Source organism: Phyllostomus hastatus, unplaced genomic scaffold, assembly GCF_019186645.2.
Source record: "Phyllostomus hastatus isolate PE091 unplaced genomic scaffold, TTU_PhHast_1.1 phas_scaffold_21, whole genome shotgun sequence".
Taxonomy (NCBI): domain Eukaryota; kingdom Metazoa; phylum Chordata; class Mammalia; order Chiroptera; family Phyllostomidae; genus Phyllostomus; species Phyllostomus hastatus.
In genome coordinates, this window is record NW_025334017.1 from 4225028 (window position 1) to 4238362 (window position 13335).

General features: G+C 39.0%; 1 protein-coding gene and 1 pseudogene across 4 annotated transcripts in view; one reads left to right on the top strand and one right to left on the bottom strand.

Moving 5' to 3' along the window:
• The window catches only part of FAM110B (family with sequence similarity 110 member B), a 148071-nt gene that overhangs the window by 19315 nt on the left and 115421 nt on the right, over positions 1-13335 (top strand). For 3 of the 4 annotated variants that reach the window (XM_045861519.1, XM_045861518.1, XM_045861522.1), the window contains exon 2: positions 11089-11186. The exons of the other annotated variant lie outside the window; for it this stretch is intronic. The gene's annotated coding sequence lies outside the window, so the exon portion shown is untranslated. The remainder of the gene's footprint in view (positions 1-11088; positions 11187-13335) is intronic. 4 annotated transcript variants of the gene reach the window in all.
• LOC123833237 overlaps positions 1307-13335 on the bottom strand; it is a 45751-nt pseudogene continuing 33722 nt past the window's right edge.

The following is a 13335-nucleotide window of genomic DNA, read 5'->3' on the forward strand; positions in this document are numbered from 1 at the left end:
AACCAATTTTTGATGATTAATCAATTTATTTTTAATATGTTAGACCAACAAGCAATATTTTATCCAATACCTACTTTTTTGTGTACATCAATTTGAGATGGATGTAAAAGAATTCAAAGACTGTTTTTAAACATATAATTTAGCTGGGGATGTATGGCTCACATAAAACAGCTAAGCGGTCAAAAATTGTTGCAAAAAATTACATAATAAAGGCTGTATTTTATGGAGTAAGTTGTAGTTTTCATAAGGCAAGTCCGTATCACCATTAAGATAGCAAAATTGCCTTAAATGTAATGCAACTATTATTTGATATTTATTCATACTGTAAATCATCCCTGGCCAGTCATTTATATTGATATTAATTTCCCCAAAGCCCTAAAGATAGCATAGAGCAGACATTAATGAAAAGTTCTGTTCTCAGTGAAACCTTACCCTCTCTTATCTTGCAGACATGCCAGGTGGGGTGGCTCACAGACCCCACTTGCTTACTTGCTGGGGGCCAGCATTGAAGGTTTCAGACTTGCCCTAGCAGAAAGGAAACCAGAGCAGGGCTCTCTGGTGCTGCTGATGCTGGTCCTTTTGGATCTTGCTTTCACAAACACAGTGATTTATATGTAGCAAGGCCTCACCCGGAAGATGCCCCTGGCTCTACATTTCATTTGAATGCTAAGGCTTTCCTGTGGCATGAGAAGTAAGAAATGCCCAGTAGACACAGGCTACAATGTGGATGGTCCCAGAGGGCATTCTGGGGAGTAAAATGAGCCCGTCACAAAAGGACAAACATTGTATAATCCATTTAAATGATGGCTTAGAGCAATCAAATTCATAGAGACAGGAAGTAGAATGGAGGTTGCCAGGGGCTGAGAGGAGAGGAGAATGGGGAGTTAATGTGTAATGGGTCCAGAATTTCAGTTTTGCAAGATGAAAAGAGTTCTGGAGGTGGCTGGTGGTGGAGATTGGACAATAGTGTCAAAGTACTTACTGCCACTGAACTGTACACTTAAAAATGGCTAAATGGTAAATTTTATGTTATATGTATTTTACCTCAGTAAAAAATGCAATAATATAAAACAGGATACCTTAATAAAATCTGCATTTGACTGTTAAAAAAGGTGCCCCGTAGATTGTATTACATTTTATTTTATTTTTTATTTTGTTAATTTTTACAAAAGTTTATTCTTAAATGTACAACAAGCTCCATGACAACACTTCATTCTAGCTGTAGGTGGCAAGAGATGTTATGGCAGGGAATCCAGATGTTAAAATGGGAATGGAACGAAGGATCACCATTGCCCCAGGCATGAGCTCACTTTTTGCCAGATTTCTTCCTTCCACCCATGGCCAGGGGGCCTTTTAGCTCTTCAGGGTTCTTCTGCTCCTCTTTTTGCTTCTGCTGGAGTCCCTTATCTCTTCCACCTCCTTGGTCTGCTTCTTGGGCTGCTTCAGGGGCTCCTTCTTGCCACCTTTGCAGCCAGATACGGCACCTGCCGTATTGCATTTAACATTATGCCTAGTTTTTGTAGGAAGCAGAAAATATCAGTGTTGATGCTGACACTGTTCTATACTTGCTTATTAACAAAACAACTAGCTTTTTTAAGAGAAAGACAAAAGTAGAGATTTTTTGGCTTGAAATTGTTGCCACCTGTTCTGGAAAGCCCATGAAGGAGATTCCAATTAAATTATACTCCTCAGCTAGCCAGGACAACCCCAAGCCTCAGTGTTGTTAAACAGAGGTTCTTCTCTTGGAGGCCGAAAACACAGTGTGAGAAAGTGGTGCCCGTGGGCTTGATGAGCGTGAGGAGTGTGTGTATCTTCAAACTGCCCAAGTGACACAGAGTCCTGTAGTCCAACATTATCTGTATTGTGGAGGCTAAATTGTAAGGCAAAAATGGAGACCTGAGTTTCATTAATACTCTCTCTCATTTGATATTTGGAGATTCCTGGAAGGAAGGAAAATGTCCAGTTTATAATCATACCAGAAAACAGAATTTTGTTGACATAATTTCTTGGTGTGATATTCTAGGGTTTAAATATTTAAATTACTATATTACAGTTTCAGTTTTTGTTTTTCGAGGAACATAGTGCCTAATTTAATAGACAGTCATTTAAAATTTATAATTTATACGTGTTCCTGACAATGCTTCCCCGTTATCCTCTCCCACCTCCCCTCTGGTTACTGTCAGTTTGTTCTTAATTTCAATGTCTCTGGTTATATTTTGCTTGCTTGTTTGCTTTCTTGATTAGGTTCCACTTACGGATAAGATCATATGGTATTTGTCTTTTACTATCTGGCTTATTTCACTTAGCATAATGGACAAAGCCAAAGGGGGTAATGGGAAATGGGTATGGCTGGGGTGAGAGGGAGTGAAGGGGGCGGGATATGGAGACAATTGTACTTGAACAACAATTTAAAAAATGTGAAAATAAATAAATAACAATTTAAAAAGAATAATTATAAATAAAAAATTTTGTTTCTATAATTTATAAAAGTAGAATTATCATATGACCCAGGAACTCCACTTCTGGGTATATACCCGAAAGATTTGAAAGCAGAGTCTTGAAGAGATACATGTGCACCCATGTTCGCGCAGTATTACTCACAATGGCTAAAATGTGAAAGTAACACAAGGGTCCATCAATGGCTGTATGAATCAGCAAAATGCAGTGTATACATACAATGTAGTGTTAGCCTAAAAACAAGGGAAGTTTTCATACATGCTGCAACATGGATGGACCTTGAGGGCATTATATTAAGTAAAATAAGCCAACCACGAAAGACATATATTGTGTGATTCCATTTATGTGGAATACCTAGAGTAGTCAAATTCATAGAGACAGAAAGTAGAGTGGTGATCGGGAGAGGTTGGGGGTGGGGATGGGGAGTTAGTGTTTAATGCATACAGAGTTTCAGTTCTACAAAGTAAGAGCTGTGGGGACGGATGTTGGCAATCCCAACATTATTGAATGTATTTAATACCATGATGTGTACACTTCAAAACAGTTAAGATGGTAAATTTTATGTGTATTCTACCACAATGAAAAAATTGGAAAAAAATAATGTAAAGGTCAGCCTCCAAATAAGATACATAGTTTCTGCCTTAGGTTGTAGTGAGTTCCTGACTCCTGTGTTTGTTGTTGAAAGAAGTATTCTTCACAATGTAAGTTAATAAGGGATTTTGCACATATGAATTTGAGTAACAACAAAATACATATTTTCTACAATTTTTTCCTGACAGAGAAGTACAGTGACTTTGGAAGAACATGCTGACCAAAGAGAAAATAACTCTTAATATACTCTGAATACAGGCAATCTCTGGAGTTATATAAGAAGGCAAGTTTTTACACCAATAGCAAAATATCAGGAACAGAAATCAGGAATCAGGAAAAAAATCCCACTTGCTATAGCAACAAGAAAAGTAAAGCACCTAGGAAGAAACCTAACCAAGGAGGTAAAAGACCTGTGCTCAGAAAACTACACAACACTGAACAAAGAAATTAAGGAAGACACAAATAAATGGAAGCAGATACCATGTTCATGGATTGTAAAAATTAACATCACCAAAATGTCTATACTACCCAAAGCAATTTATAGAGTCAATGCAATCCCTGTTAAAATACCAATGACATATTTCACAGATATAGAACAAACCTTTCAAAAATTTATATGGAACCATAAATGACCCTGAATAGCTGCAGCAATTTTGAGAAAGAAGAACAAAGTAAGAGGGATCACAATACTTGATATCAAAGTATATTATAAGGCCACTGTAATAAAACAGCCTGGTACTGGCACATAGATCACACTATGTGTCTACTATGAGTAGACACATAGATCAATGGAACAGAATAGAGAGCCCAGAAATAAACCCAAGTCTATAAAATGAAGCAAAAATAGCCTATTCAATAGATGGTATTAGGAGATTGGACAGCTATGTGCAAAAAAGTGAAAGTCAACCACCAAGTTACAGCATACACAAAAATAAACTCAAAGTCAAACATTTTTAATGAAGGAGATTCCTTCCTCTATTCTTTCTAACCAAAGTATCATATTAGTCCTACAGAATATATCAGAATCACTCTTCTTTATATGTTCTTCCTGCTGGAATTTTGGCTGGGAACCACTATAAACTCTGTTTGCTTTTTAATTTTATTAGTCTTTTATAAATGACAATTATGTTCAGCTACTGACTCACAAGTATTAAAACCATAGAAAGTGACAATATTAATCATTGGATCATGACTAATAACATGCTAGGTTTAAAAACATGTATTTGTAGATTGTTAAAAATGAGTATTTGAGATGTGCAACATGTTTTTAAATATATTGTTTTGGAGCCAGGCACATTTACCTTTAAAAGAACTTTGAGACCCTGACACGATAGTTAGCAGTTTACAGCTTTTCCATTATGACCTTTTTCAGAAACTTCTATCTTGGACATAACATCTCTTTGACTATATGTGGTTTTGCTAAGTGTTATTGTTTATGGAAAAATCAATGAACAAAACTGATGGGATGCATCTGAGTGAACTTAATTGTTCACGAATTGTATACATCCGAGTGAAACTTTGTGGTGTGCTTTTTTCTTTTTTTGTAAAGCCTAGAGATATGCAAGGATCTTAGTCAACTCAGTCCTAATAAATGAGTTAGTAGAATACATGAAAGACCTCTGTGCGGTCGTCTTCCCAGCATATAAGGAGCGTCACAGGGAGGTGGTTGTGATCTTTCTGCTTTGAACCTCAAGAGGATGTCTCTGGTTGTAAAATCTTGTCTTTTTGGAAAGGAAAGATAATTTTCTGGGAAGTTTTGAATCAGTGATTTATACCCAAGTGACTTTTCTATACCTTGCATTTTTACACATTTTTGTTGAAACACTTTATTCCAAAGTAGGTGTTATTTCCATTCATTGATGAAAAAGTGAGTAGGAAGAGGTTGCTGAGGATCAGCCAACATGGAGTGTTTTCCCTACACCGAGTCCTTTGCTGCCTTCTTTCTAGTAAGTTGGCATTTGATCTTCAGAATGACCCTCTGAAGTAAGGGTTCTAATTTCCTCCATTTTACAGACCAGGAGACCTGGGCTTTGAAAGGTTAAGTTACTCAAGGTCACATAGTGAAGGCATGGAAGCAGGATTTGAATCCAGCACACTTCAGAATGCCTAAGAGTATCCATGAGGAAATCATTTTGGTCTCAATATTGTATCCCAGCTTCAGCCTGCCTGGATTTTTCAGAGAGTTGCTCACCTCTGTTTTCTGTAGCCTCAGAATAACAGCTTTTCCCTGGGCTTACTCTGTCCCTCCTACACATCCCAAGTCAACACTGCTGATGGGTGTCAGATCAGACAAGACATACAGAACTGGAATATCTTGGAATCCCTGGTTTGTTGAGAAAACTCCATGAAGTGTCACCTCCTGGGCTAAATCGTAGGGATTAAGATAACCAGACAGGGGTTAATGGTTTATCAGGGAGACAGAGCCATAATTGGTCCTTATATCTGGGCTGATGTGTTCATGGTGATGAGTGAGGCACCACAGCATGAAGGGGAGGAACTGGTGAACACATGAAGGAGTCAAGGGAATGCATCTAAAAGTAGGGATTGTCGGAGCAATGCCACAGATAAAGGGGCTGAAGTCTCCAGACACATCAGGAGATGTGGGGTATTTCAGACAAGGGGACCTCATGTGCATAATGTGAAGGCAAGAAAAACAAGGCCCCATGAGCATGTTCTGCAATCATTCAAAATTGCTGCACACAGCATGAATGGTAGAAGAGCTGTATTGACCAGGAACCGGCGGAGTGGTGTTTGGTCCCACAGTGGGTGGAGAGCCACCAAAGGAATGTAAAGATTGTAGGCATGGGGCGGGGGCAGTAGGAGGGTACATTAGTGAAAGTCTGGGCATTAGAAGACAAATTGTGAGGTGATGGTAATGATTCGTGTAGCACATTAAGATGAAATATTAGGAATAGAGTATGGCTGAATTCTTAGTTCAGTAAACTTGCCAACACTGGGTCCCCCGCCTTATGAGGCAGTCTATTCAAATGTGAGATTGTTCGGTGCTGGAATGCTCCTATCATGAGCCGTATTCACCTCCCTGTAACTGCACACTCAGAATGATGTCTCTTTCTCCAAATGAGTCCACCCCCACTCCCAGGTGCTTCCCTAGTTGATTTAAATATTTCCAGGTTCTCTTTTTACCTGCTTTTGCCTCAGTTTGTCAGGTTCTGGGAATACTTAACACTTATCATCCTGCATATTATAGTAGATAACAGTGTAATTCCCAGCTCATGCATTATTTTAGGGATTTAGTTGTGCAAGGAATGGCAGCACCATAGAGGATTTGGGCCCCTGAGCTGGGCTTTCGAAGGGAGTTTAAAATGAGTACCTCCACAGCACACTCGAACATGACCTATACCCCTACCCAGGTTAACCAGTTCAGAACAGAGTAGTGCTTGTGTGTATCCTTATTGAATTTGATTCTTCTCTTGGTTCAGCCTGTAATTTCACAGATGTTTATGCCATAGTTTAGGAGTGACTAACAAACTCAAACTCACAGGTCTTTTTCAGACTGGGTAATTAGTTTATACTTTCTACCACGGGAGTGCATTCCTTACATTTCTTGGATGATGAACTTTGTAAGGACAAGGGCTCTTTCTTATTTAATCTTGGTCACTTTTTCCATCTAGTGTAGGGACCAACACATGGTAGTCCCTCAGGAAATATTTGTTGAATGAATGAATTTTTTTACCTATATTTTATAGCAATACTTATAAAATTGTTTGTTTTTTTTACCTTTAGAACCATGATTCTATTATATAACATTTTAGCCATTTTAAAACTTGAATCAGCTATAACTTTGATAAGCCTGTCATATCTTTATTTATATGATAAGTATATTCGTTAGACTAGGACAAAGCCTACTGATGCTTAAGAGGTGCTTCCCAATTAATACATCAAATATTTTTACAAGTAGTTTTAGAATTGATTTTAAATTCACTGATTGTAAGTGTATTACTCAGTGAATTTCATAAGTATATACGATAATGTGCCCACAACTGCCATTATGATGTAGATCATTTCCATCCCTCCAATATGCCTCTTTACAGTGAATCTCTTCCCCCACATCCTCACCCTTGGCAACAATTGATCTGCTTTCTGTTGATAGTTTTGCCTTCTCAAAAATTTCACATAAATGGAATTACAGGTACAGTCTTTTGTGTTTCCTTCTTTCCCATAGTATAATGTTTTTGAGATTTACTTATGTTGTATGCATCAGTAATTTTTTTCTTTTCATTACAAAGTAGAGTTCCCTTGTGTGATACAGTACGATTTGTTTATCCATTCAGCAAGTTGGTGGGCATTTGCGTTCTTTCAAGTTATGGGCTCTTATGAATAAGGCTACTGTGAACATTTCTGTACAAGTCTTTGTGAGGAATTTATCTTTCAGTTTCTCTTGGGTAAATACATAGGAGTGGAATTGCGGGGCAATATGCTGAGTGTGTGTATGAAAACTGCCAAATTATTTGTCAAAGTGCCTCTAACATTTTGAATTTTCCCCCAGCATTGTATGAGAATCCCAATTGTTCCATTACCTTGTAAACACTTGATATTTTTGTCCTTTCTTAAAAACATATAATCTTTATTATAATTTCCCATTACCGTTTAGTCCACTTATACCCCTCTCCCCCCAGCAATCACCACACTGTTGTCCATGTCCATGAGTCCTTTTTCCTTTTTGCTCAATCCCTCCACCTCCTAACCCCCCCTTAACTAGATATTTTTGCCCTTTTAAATTTAGTCATTCTAATGAGTATATAGTGGCATCATATTAAGGTATTATTTTGCATTTCCCTACTGTCTAAATTATATTGAGGATCTTTTCTTGTGCTTACTTGGCACTTGTTCATTTTCTTTGTTGAAAGTATGTTTAAAGCTTGTCTCTTTTTTAATGGGGTTGTTTGGCACTGGATTTTAATACCATTAATCAGTTTCTGTAAGGAAATATAAGGAAGGCATTTTTGTTGCTCACACACTTTCAAGAATAGAATTTCTTTCAATGATATTTTTGTTTCCTATGCCATTCTTTTGCTCCTTTGGGTATGCATAAAGTTGTTCTTCTGTCATCTGTTGGTCTGTTTTAATTTATCTTACCTTGCTTCCCGAACATACACTCTTTACTAAATCTGTCAGCCTATTCTCTGGGAAAACCCCATATGAATTTACTTGCTATCTGCCTAAACACACATTGGCACACACACATTGGTCACTTGCAAACTTTGATTCAGTTAAATGAAAGCCTCCTTAATTATCTCAGTCATCACAGTACAGTAGGCAGGGACATCACTGCACATTTGTTGGTTCCCTTGCACCTAGCACTGTGCAGTGTAAGTAACTGGGAGTCAACAGATGCCTGTTTGTGATAGTGAGCTGCTGACCTAGGTAACTTAACTGCTGAGTGCTCTTGAATGACTCCAGAGCTTTAGAGAGTAAGAGTTCTGTCTGAATTGATGGATCTAATAGGATATTATCTTGAAATTCTTACTTTTAAAACTGCTTATCTAAGCTTTGACCATAGAATACCTATATTTTGCTTGATAGCTATCTATAAAATCTACTTGAAACTGCATTGTAGCAAAGCTATGATTATGATTTGACTGTGAATAAGAAAGGGAAATTCTATTTTGAGGATAAATGTATCTAGATTAGACAGCCTAAAAGTATCTCAAATTTCATTTCATGGACATTCATTGTTTAATCTGGCTTTGTCAGGGGAGTAAAAGGCAGGGTATGTTCTTGGACATTAGTAGTGTTTTGTATTAACGTAAAATTGAGTTGACCCACTAAGTGATGTTCATGCTATGAAGAATAATAGGTGTGTAGCAAAATAGATGAAATTATAGCTCTTAATGGATTATTTATGGAAATTATAAATTGATTATAATTTAATGGAGCATTGGATTGGCCCCTAGGAAACCAGAGATTTAACACTAATTTTGCTGTGTGACTTTGGAGAAGTCACTTGGCCACTCTGGGCTTTCATTTTCTGTGCTATGAAATGAGTCGATTGGAGCAGATGACCATTCAATCCCTTATCTTCAAGAATAGGTGCTTCCCAACCAGGGTACATGCCTGGGTTGCAGGCCATGACCCCCAGCAACCACACATTGATGTTTCTCTATCTCTATCTCCCTCCCTTCCCTCTAAAAATAAATAAATAAAATCTTAAAAATTAAAAAAAAAAGAATAGGTGCTATGAGTTATTTTTATTAGGATGATTTTGCTGTCCTATGGCAACTTTGAAGACAAGTCTAGTCCTAAAGTCTTTCATATGTGGTATCATTCCCCATCCTTGTAATTATGTGACTCTGCTATTTCTGCAGCATTAGAGTGGGAGTTCAGCTCCATTATTTTCTCTCTTCAAACTGTGAGAAGGAAAAGGCAAAAATAATGATAAATACGAAAAGGGATTTTTGATACAATTTTAGGACAAAACAAAAAATACCAGTTGCAAAGAAGTAAAGCATAAAACATTTTCAATTTTTATTATGGGTCGTGATCAATTTAAGTTGGGCCCAAATATATTTTTATTAAAATTTCTCTAACATCCTATTAAATATGTATATGACTTTATTCAATTGAAGTCCTAGATCCCATACATTTCAAAAAATAAAATAAAATCTTAAATTGCCACAAACTTGACAAAAAGTGCCATAAACTTGGAGTTTATATTTCTGTTTTATTCCAGTACTAATTTTACTTTTGCTCTTGTTGAACATTGCTGGGTAATGGGTCAGGGGAAGTAGGTAGATTGTTTTGAACATTTTAAATGTGAAAATGGGAAGTATCATTCTACTTGTTATTTAAATTGACATTTTGGGGCTTTCTTCTATTTTTTTAAGCTAAACAAAATCTAGGCCAAGATTTGCAGGCTTATTAATAAACTTCTGCCAAGTCATTCATTACACATCACTCTAGAAAGAAGATCGTGGTTGGGAAGCTGGCATCGGCCTTAATGAAGTGCTCTTCACCAGCAACTGTTGAAGTCCCAAGTGCCTCCTTAAAATATTTTTACTGTTGATTACTTATATATCCTCGCGAAATAGAGAGTAAATCTCAATTAAAAAGACATCTACTATAGTGAGAGCATTTTTGTTCCCTGTCTGTGAGCCCCCACTTTTGCATAAACGATCGTGGATGCCGAAAGCAGATGCTAGTGGAGAAGACAGTCAAGTTTTCTACTGTTATTTTGTTTGAGTTGTCGGTGTATGGATAACAATCATTTTATGATTCATTCACATATGTCCCAATACATATGTACTGGAAGATACTTGGATAAAAAAATGTTTAGGTGTCAGACGGCCCTAGGGACATGACTTTCTTCAAAAAGCCTCAGTTTCTTTCCTCTTTTGGAAAATACAGTCCTATAATTTCTGGGTGTGAGTATGTGCCCCGTTCACGCTGATTGTTTGAAATGAAATACTGTGTAGTCAAAATTTGGGGCAGCATTGCCTCCAAGGTCTGTCCTTCCTCCAGGCGAAAGAAGCCCCCACACAAATGGGCATGTGTTTGTGAGCTCATGTCGGAACTGGAACGCATTTGGAGGACAAGATAAAATGCTGCTCTGTAATATTTGACTCCCTTGCAAACATGAACAAAGTTTCTGAAATATAAGATATGTTTTCCTCCCCAGTTTGCAGGAGCTTGTGAGAAGGCTACATCATTTGCTGCAGGATTTTGTGAACAAGTCGTGTGGGGGATCTTGTGGTGGGCATGGTGCAAAGCCACGCGGGGCCTCAGGGCTAGTGGCCCTACACAGGCTCCCTTGGTCTGTTTCCCAGTGAAGGCCCAAACACAGCCTATTCTTTAGTTCCTTTTTTTTTTTTTCTAGAATCAATTTAGAGTTTGCTAGAGTAGCTCTAGCTCTAGCAAACTCTAAAGTTAGAAAGACAATTTGGACACAATCTTTTTCCACGTATATGAGGAAATGTACTGTGTTTGTTCTTTTGGTAAAAATCAGTTTCTTTTTAATGATACTTTAAACATTAATCACTTTTATTCTCCAGAATAATTTGTGTTGTGTCTCCTTTTTTTTAGAAATCCCCAATTGGATATCTAGAGCACTTGCCTTTGTTGTTCTGAGCCTTGGATTGGAAGTTAGCAACACTTTCTAAGGCCTGAAAGGGAAATAAAAGGTAATTACATGTTAAAAATATACTATTAAATTCATGTATAACTCTGATGATAATAAACACAACCTTTTAATTGCTGAGCAGAATTTAGGTGTCCCCTCCTGTCCCTTCTTCTCCTGCCTTCATTCTGCCTGCTTTTCTCTGTCAGCTTTTTCTTCTCTCCTCTTCCCCTCTTTTCTCCTTTCCCTCCCCTCCTTCGTTCCATATATTCATTCACATCCACTTGTGGCATTTTGCCCCAGTGCTGGTCACTGTTCTGGGCACACACACTTTATCACATTCTCTCACACCCTGGCAGAAAGGAGGGGATTGGCAGAAACCAGCTCTGGAACTGGCTGCCCGCCGACCCATCCACTGTGCTTGCTGGTCTGGCGGAAGCTGATCTCAGCTCCTTCCCCTCCCTCACCATTCCACTCTCTCCTTGCTCCTGGCCCTCTTCAAAGTTGCCTGGGTGTTTGCAGGTAGTAGCTTTTTCTGTGAATTCTGTGGACATGCAACCTCCCCAGTTTGGACCATTAGAATCAGATTCCCTCATGGGGATAATAAGTGAAGCAGGACCAGTATACTGGCTCCTGACCTGTGAATATATTCAATATTCTCACTGTGGTATGAGACCCGGTATATTTTTTGCAATCATTAACATAATACATATGTTGCAAAACAATTAAATGTTACAGATATGTAGCATAGACTCTGCCTGTTGACATTAAAGTCACTCCCTGGAGGTGACACATATTAACTGTTTTCCTGTCTGTGCATATACGAATGTTGTTAATGAAGACATTCAATCTCTAACAAGTGCCTTAACTGAATGGGGGAAAATAAGTGGCATAAAGGTGGCTTTGCAATTTCTGCTAAATATTGTACCTTATTTCTTTCTCATTCTTGGCCTTTGCTAACTGAAAGGGCAGTTTCTGTGCGGTGGGAACCATTAGCATTCTCGTGTGCTCGGTTCAGTTTGCAGGTGTTTCGTAGTCACATGGTGGAAGAGCGGCTGCTTACCTGCTACTGCACTAAGAATGCATCCGTCATCGAGTATTCTGTGGAGCACCTGGACTCGGGTGTTGCCCAGTCAAGGCGAGCACCTTTGCCCTGGGTGCTGTGTGGGAGTGGAGACCCTCTCCCTAAGCTGCCACTTCTGCAATACACACTCCAGCATGGCTCTCAAGACATTAGTTTCATTTCTTCACAGTTTCTCTGTCTGTTCTGAAGTTGACAGTTGTTAGTCGGTTGATAGCTAGCACAGTCGTCTTCCTCCTAACCATGGCTCCTGCCTCGGCTCCCTACTGCCTTTTCCTTTGGCCTCAGAGTTGACCCCCACCCCACTTGGTGCTCCCCACTATATCCAAATACAATTTGCTGTGGTTCCTATAACCTTTATGCCACCACCTGCCACAGTTGTTTGTCTTTTTCCTCACACTGGCAGCTGCTGAGGTGGGTGCCTGGCTTGTTTGGCTTAGGAACAGAGAGCTTCGTGTGACCAGGTGCATAGTGGGCCATACATTGGAACTAAGCAGCGGATCAACACTGAAGGGACATGGGGCATCTGTCCAGATCAAGACTCTTTATCCTGGGATGTCTTGTGCTCTGGTCAGCTAGAAACCCTGGCCTTTGGGTCACATGCTCCTTGGACCATTGAGCTGTGCCAGCTCTGAGGCAGGACTTCAGTTCCCTTATTGTGAATTTCTTCAGAAACACTAGGGTCCAGATTTATGAGTTAGCTTATGGACTGAGGGGTGTAGTTCTGGCCATATCAGCCCTGGCCCCCTTCCTGTATGCTGCTGTAGCTGTTCTCATAGGTGAGGCAGAGGGCAGGGCTAGAGAGCCAGCCTCCTTGGGGTCGGTGGGAAAGAATGTGGCTTTGACATTAGGGGGACTTGGGTCAGCATCAGGACTCTGCCACATATAATATGTGTGACCTTGGGATAGCTGCTTACTCTGTATTTCTCAATTTCCTCATCTGTCAAAGCAGGGTAATAATAGCAACCATATCATAGGACTACTGTGCACATTAAATGAGTATGTCACTGCGTGCACTGGCACAATGGAAATGCTTGATACATGTGAGTAGCTGTTGTCACTGTCATCACCTACAGAATGGAGATAATAGCATTTACTTCTCATGGTTATATAAACATTAAATGAGGTGGTG